The sequence below is a fragment of the Pollicipes pollicipes genome, unplaced genomic scaffold, assembly GCF_011947565.3.
Source record: "Pollicipes pollicipes isolate AB1234 unplaced genomic scaffold, Ppol_2.1 Scaffold_4740;HRSCAF=5597_pilon_pilon_pilon, whole genome shotgun sequence".
Classification (NCBI taxonomy): Eukaryota; Metazoa; Arthropoda; class Thecostraca; order Pollicipedomorpha; family Pollicipedidae; genus Pollicipes; species Pollicipes pollicipes.
In genome coordinates, this window is record NW_023596545.1 from 11,254,377 (window position 1) to 11,260,979 (window position 6,603).

Consider the following 6,603-nt stretch of genomic DNA (forward strand, 5'->3'; position numbering starts at 1 on the left):
GCAGTCCCAGCCTGTTACCGGGGCGAGACGCCTGTGACACGAGGCGAACTATCGCTGGGCATGCGCTTTTCGTGACGCTTAGGACTATTGGAAACGTAGGCTGTTCAGCTGTTATCAGCCCAAACATGCTGTTGACATAACATATGTCTTGGTTTGCTAGTGAATACGCAAATTACTTAAGTGGCCTGTATCTCAGATGATGATACTTGGGTTGATTTGGCCTGTATTCTTACCTAAATCGAAGACATCGAGGTAAAATCAAAGATTGGGCTTTGAGAGTGACATGCAGCTTGCAGAGTGCTGTTGGTAATTTGTCTCTCTGGTGTAGCCTGAAAAAGAAAAACGATTCAAGGCCACTCAGGGCCACGCTAAAACAATGCCACAAAGGTTATCGTATTGACGATTGTGCGGCTCCTGGACTTGAGCAATCTTGATTACAATGGAGATCTTGTCATATGATAGGGTATTTTACATTTCATGTGATAAAAGCTGTGTTTGATTCCACTGAACCAGACTAGATCCGACGCATGGCCTCAGTGATCAGGGATGTTTCCGACTCTGACCCCGAACAGTAGGGTTTAAATTTGACACAACTTCCATTTCGACTGCCGGAGGCATGATTCAACCCCTGACTCGGTTTAGATGAAGTCGTTTCCCGAGCAGCAGTTTAGGGAACAATCTGTTCCAACGACGTCAGAAACCCCACTTAAAACATTTATTTGATAAGAAGATCGATATAGTACTGCGTTGCGGCTGGTGCGCCTTGAGCCGTGTAACGCGAGTCGCAACACGCTTTGCATACTTACGGAAGGATGGCGTGACCACCCACTTAAGCAACCAGAAATGATGCCATATTTCTAGCACGCTGTCTGAATACCAGGCTCCATCATAAACATTCATTTGCAAAAAACATGCTGGCCTCTGATGCAGAGCCCATCGGCAATTCGTTTACCACACTTACAGACAAGATAGGTCCGATTTGCTGGCGACGACCCCTGCGCATGAGCCATTGCCATGACGAGCCGGCGGATGAATTACGGGCCGGTGGATAATCACAATTTTCCATGGGTACATTCGAACATTTTCCGTGTGGAATGGGTGCACTGTGTGCAAAAGTGAAAGAAAGCGTGGACGGATTGTGCGTGCTCTGCGTTAACGATCGTCTGATATGCTCTAGGATGGAAGGCATGCAAGAGGATGTGCTTTGTAAAGTTTTTCGATTGGTGGGAAAGTGTGTGCTACTGGTCTGTTCTTGAGATAGCTGATGTTTAAGATTGCAGAAACATGATGGCGATGGTCATGGAAGTACCAGGTCCGTAGCGTACCGCTCCTGGGTAGTTTTTTAACATAACTTGGAAGGCAAACTTAAATTTCGGGATTTTGAGATCATCTGTACTGTAAAACATGCACCGTCAAGGCCTAATGCCTAATATATAAACTTAATTATAACAAATAATAATAATTATAAAAATAATTAAAAAAATAAATTAGAAGGCTAGTACAGGGCCCCACCGCCCCACCCCCTCCAAAAAGTCCAATCGCGCCCAGATGGATAGGCAATCGGTATCATCTAGGTATGTATGTGCGTGTATATAGAGGTGTAACCATGCCCCTAACATGGGGGAAGATAGGCCAAAATTGAAGGGGTCTACGTGGCATCTGGGCACAAGATGAACTGAAGATGACCTGCTGAATGGGAAGGATAGAAAAAATGTGTACTCTGCGGAAGGGGGAATCTATCTTGTGAAACTTAGAGGGGACCTAAGACTATGCGTCACCCCCCCCCCCCTCCCCCGTCATAGTGGTGACACGTATGTCTATATGAACCTAGGTGGAGGGATGCAGTTTCCTATTTAGATGCAGAATTTATTCCCCCAACGGTAAGAAGAAAAAGGCCCAAATCCGGGAACAGCCCGTTTGCTGGTATGCTCTGGCAAAATTTTCGTCATCTTTCAATTTTCGTCGCCCCCCCCCCCCCCCCGCCTCCTTTCCCAACCATTGTGCGGAGCTGTATTCGTCCTGCGTAACTACTCGCCTATCTAGAGAACTTACCACCACATGGCTGCCTCTGAGTGCGGCTGGTTACCTCCAGTTTTGATGTGCACCTCTTGATGTCCCTAAAGGATTGCTAGTGCGTGCAAATGGAGTAGCTAACGCATGAAAATGTGATACAGAATAGGTTTGGTTTTGGAAACCTTGGCTTTCGAGCTTTCGACTGGTCCATGTTTAGGTCTTTTGGTTTTAATGATAATTATTACTTATGTATTTCATGAAATGACACGAACACAGACCAACTTAAACCCAGCGTGGTTTGTTTTTGTATACGTTGTTTCAGGTTTTATATTCAATTAAATGATCATTACTACTCGTTGAGCTTTCGCCAAAGGGGACAGACCTAATCCGCGTACTTCTCAGACTTCCACCATGTAGCTCCCAGCTGTTTCGAGCTCGTTATTTCATAGTCAATCATTGGGTTATAGGAATATTGCTTATATATATATATATATATATATATATATATATATATATATATATCTCTCTCTCTCTCTCTCTCTCTCTCTCTCTCTCTCTCTCTCTCTCTCTCTCTCTCTCTCTCTCTCTCTCTTTCTAAGCTGCCTCCCACGGCCGTGCGCGGTGGTTCAAACGCCCAACTCCAGCACGTGGTAGGCACCTGTGCTTGAGTCCCAACTCCCAAAGGCGACTGGTTGTTTGACCCGGCATTGGCCAGCTGGTGCAGGTGAAACAGTCCCCGCCGTTATACGGTGTCACCATGCCAAAGCATTGGATGCCACGAAAAAGGCTCCCCTGAACCGATACAGGCAAAATCGTCTGCCCAACCCCAGTACGACAGACACAATACGACCAAGGTAGCAGTCTCAAACTAAAGGCTTATACATTTTCGCGAACCGCTGATATGTATGCTGTAGCTCAGCATAAGCAGCGATCACTAAACATAAAGGAAGGCAACATTATTCTTCTTTTAAACGTTTGCTAGTGTGTGATCAGCAAACTTCGCTGCTTGTCGCAATCTTCTGGTGAACACAGAGCGCGGAATCGTAACATCTAGGCAAACACATTGCGCGCACTTTACTGCACGTGCAGCTCATGGCATCGCATTGCTTTGCCCCTACCCAGCACCCGGACCAGATGAACCCCTGTCCCTGTAACCAGAGCTGTTCACGAAATGCCTCCCGCAAACTAATGGCTTTCTGATCGTCGTTGTTGGCCGCAGTGGCAGCCGGACATGCCCGAACGTGCCTTAAATCGGCATTATCCTAAAGACCTAGGATGTGTTCGCTACGCGCCAATAATGTTCTATTATACGTGACGTCACGTAAAATCTTTGCACGGCGTGCTCGAGAAGCAATAAGCTTTCTGTTTGCATCTTCGCAACTTTCATAACAATTATTATGCGTGCGAGACACTAACTTTATATTCGCACGCACTGCACGTGGTTCTAACAATTGTAAACTGCAAAGTGTGTTGTTTGTAACATGTACCACAACTTTTCATCAGCAATGGTCGGCCCTGGACGCGTAAAATGAATGGTTTATAGCTGAACATGCTGTGCCATTTCTGTCACACTGCGGCTGGGAAACGGGAAAAGGTGTTGCACACCTGGCAAAAATTATACGCGACGTTATGCAGAATCTTTGACGTCTAGGTCGCTGCAAACACTAAAAAGCGAGGGATCTATCAGCTATGACGTCATAAATGACGACGGCATAGGTCATCCGGGTCGTCGCAAATGCAGCCGCACTCTCTGGTGAATCCCTTTCATTGGATCATGCATTGAAACGGCTGAGAGCCGCACATGGCCGACGCGCAGGGAGTAGGTGGAATTATTTATATCCTATAAAGCGGAAGCGCAGTGCATAGCGCTGGTTAGTGAGCGAAAGTGACATAAAACGGTCACACGTCATTTATGCGAGGTATGGTAAGCTTAGCTCGCAGCGTTTAATGATTTTCTCGCGTTTCGTCAAATGTTTAAGCGATATGTCGGCCAGGCAAATAGCGTATCACGTGTACAACTGAGAAGTAGCTTTCCATAGGTCTATGTGTTTAACATGCGCCATGCTGCCGGTTGAACACCGTTCGCTCGGGTGGGTAGGGGTCAGTTTGACCCCCGATATCTCAAAACCATATGAGGTAAAGACACCATATTCACAGGATAGGATGACCCTTTTTAGTTTTAGAGGGCTTTAGGTTCTTTGATATTTTTAAGTGCGTAAGTCATGACCTCCCGGTCAAATAAGATCAAACAAGATCAGACTCCAGATTGGTGTTCAAAGCGCCCCCGGACCACTCCATGCAAGCGCCTTGAATCTAGATACCTGTTCTACGCAAAAGTTGACTGGTGCTCATTCAAGGTCAGTGACCTGTTTTACCTTTAAATGGTGACCAAAAATCCTACGAAATTGTTTTGAATTTTTGCAGTTGAATAGACTTCAAGCATTACGCTAGGCGGTATGCTACTAAAAACCGAATGTCGAGTTAGGCCGTTTTCAGCCAGTAGCCTACTCTGATCTTTCAGAAGTCCTTGGAAGATGTTTGCTGCGGCCCTGTTGTTTAAAATTCAAAATAATCACCAGAAACTACCGCATACGGCAAGGTCTAGCGTAAAAAAACGGGCTGCGTTTGACCTGGGTCTGCTCCTGCGCGCATGCCTCCACGTCAATGGAATTTGTGTAGCTCTGCATCTCATTGCGCTAGTGAGTCAGAAACAGATCCAGAACAGTGAAACAGTGAAAAAGATCCGTCTTTCAACTACCTGCTGTTATGGAATGTTTGGTGCGGCTACGCTGCACCGTTCAAAAATTATTGTGCAAAAACCCTCGCCAGATCAAAGTGGCCCCCACCCGGGCGTACGTTAGGATATTATGCACAAACAAGTGTAGTCGACCTAGTCCATGAACAATCTTTATGAACTGTTTTCGACAGTTCAAAATAACACTATAAGCTTGAAAGGGAGTGCTCTGCATTTTAGTGAAACAGCCATTTTGAAGATTATTTGGAGCAGTTTGGAGCCCTGCCCTTCCTAAAACTCAAAACTCTACTATTTCTGAGCTTGACACCCGCAAGCTTGCACAGACTGCTTTGTGCGGACTGTTTAAGGGTTGCCCAGGTATGTATGACACCACAGAAACGTCACACAAATATTACTATCCCAGTTGCGATGCGGTGCCCTATGGGAATATAAACTTAATGGTAGAAATGTGTTTGCGTGGCGCAGATAAGGCGGATTTCTGGAAATAAGACTAGGAATCGAATAATTTATGGATAACTCGATAACTGAGCATGTCAATGCAGGGAAACAATATAAAATCACGGAGTGATATGCCATAATATCACGAGAAAGAGTAGGTCGCGTGATGTCGCCAATATAACTGCTTGCATTCATCATCTCTAGCTTGATATCGATAATAGCTCTCTATTCTTAAGTATCGATTCTTCTTGCATCGACATGCATGTTTCTCATGTGCACTTTGTTTAGCTATGAACAACAGGGTGTTTTTGTCTTCTTTCAAAAGAAGACTCTTTCGTGTTCAGATGTAAGTACCACTGCCTAGCACTCAGCGCGAGCCCGTCGCGAGAAGTGTTCCCGTCGCTATGGAATTTCAATTTTTGCTGTGTACCCTATCCATCTCGAACTTCATGAACCATTGCTAAAGAGACTGCGGGCAGGCAGACAGAAAAACCAATGCTATATACACAAACAGAAGGGAGCTTTGGGTACTAGTCACATGAAGTTTGCCTCAAAATTAGCCCAATGATTTGCTGTTTATGCGTAGCATGCGGTGCTGCGATTTACATTACGAAGCGATTTTCTCCAACGTGGTTCGAGGAAACTGGCTAGTGAACTGGGCAACAAGGTATGCATGCTTTAAGCGCCTTGAAAAGAAACCAGGCGTAACTTGAGCCCAAGAAAGTGAAGGGAGCAGAGGCATTGCTAGCCTTCAAAGTTGAAGTGTTTGGCCCTCCCTGCTCCTTCACTTTATAAGATGCCCGTTTGATACCAGTCAGCATTGCGTGCATATCAGAAACTTCTATTTATTTTACACGTTTTAAGCCTCAGTCGGGGCCACGGAAGAAAGTGCGATTGCAAATGGATATGACACTTCGTATCCACAGAGCACGCACCATCCATACTTCCGCGACTTCCAGGTAAGGAGATGAACGTGGTTGCAGAGGGTACATTTGGGCTCACCCAGCCTGTGATCTCCCCGACGGGAGGTGAGCTCCCCATGATGACCGAGGGGGCTGTGGTGGCTGAGGCAACGAACCTAGCGGAGCCGCCCATCTTGTCTGCAACGTGCCATGACGTGTTCAATCAAAGGTACGAGCGTTGCACCGGTTCCACCGCGTGGTTCCTGGCGAAGGAGGCCTTTCACTCGACCCGAGACAGCACCATCGACTGAGGCCCGCGAGAACCTGAGGGGCCTCGGTCGCCCGTATGGCGAGAGTGGGACGAGCGACGACCCGGTTTGACCCTGTGGTCCGAATTACACCTTGTCTTGAACGTGTTCCCTTTTTTGGCCTGGCTGTAGGCCTGGTCTGGCCTGGTCTGGGAGATACGTACCTCTAGTGAAATTTGACGACCAT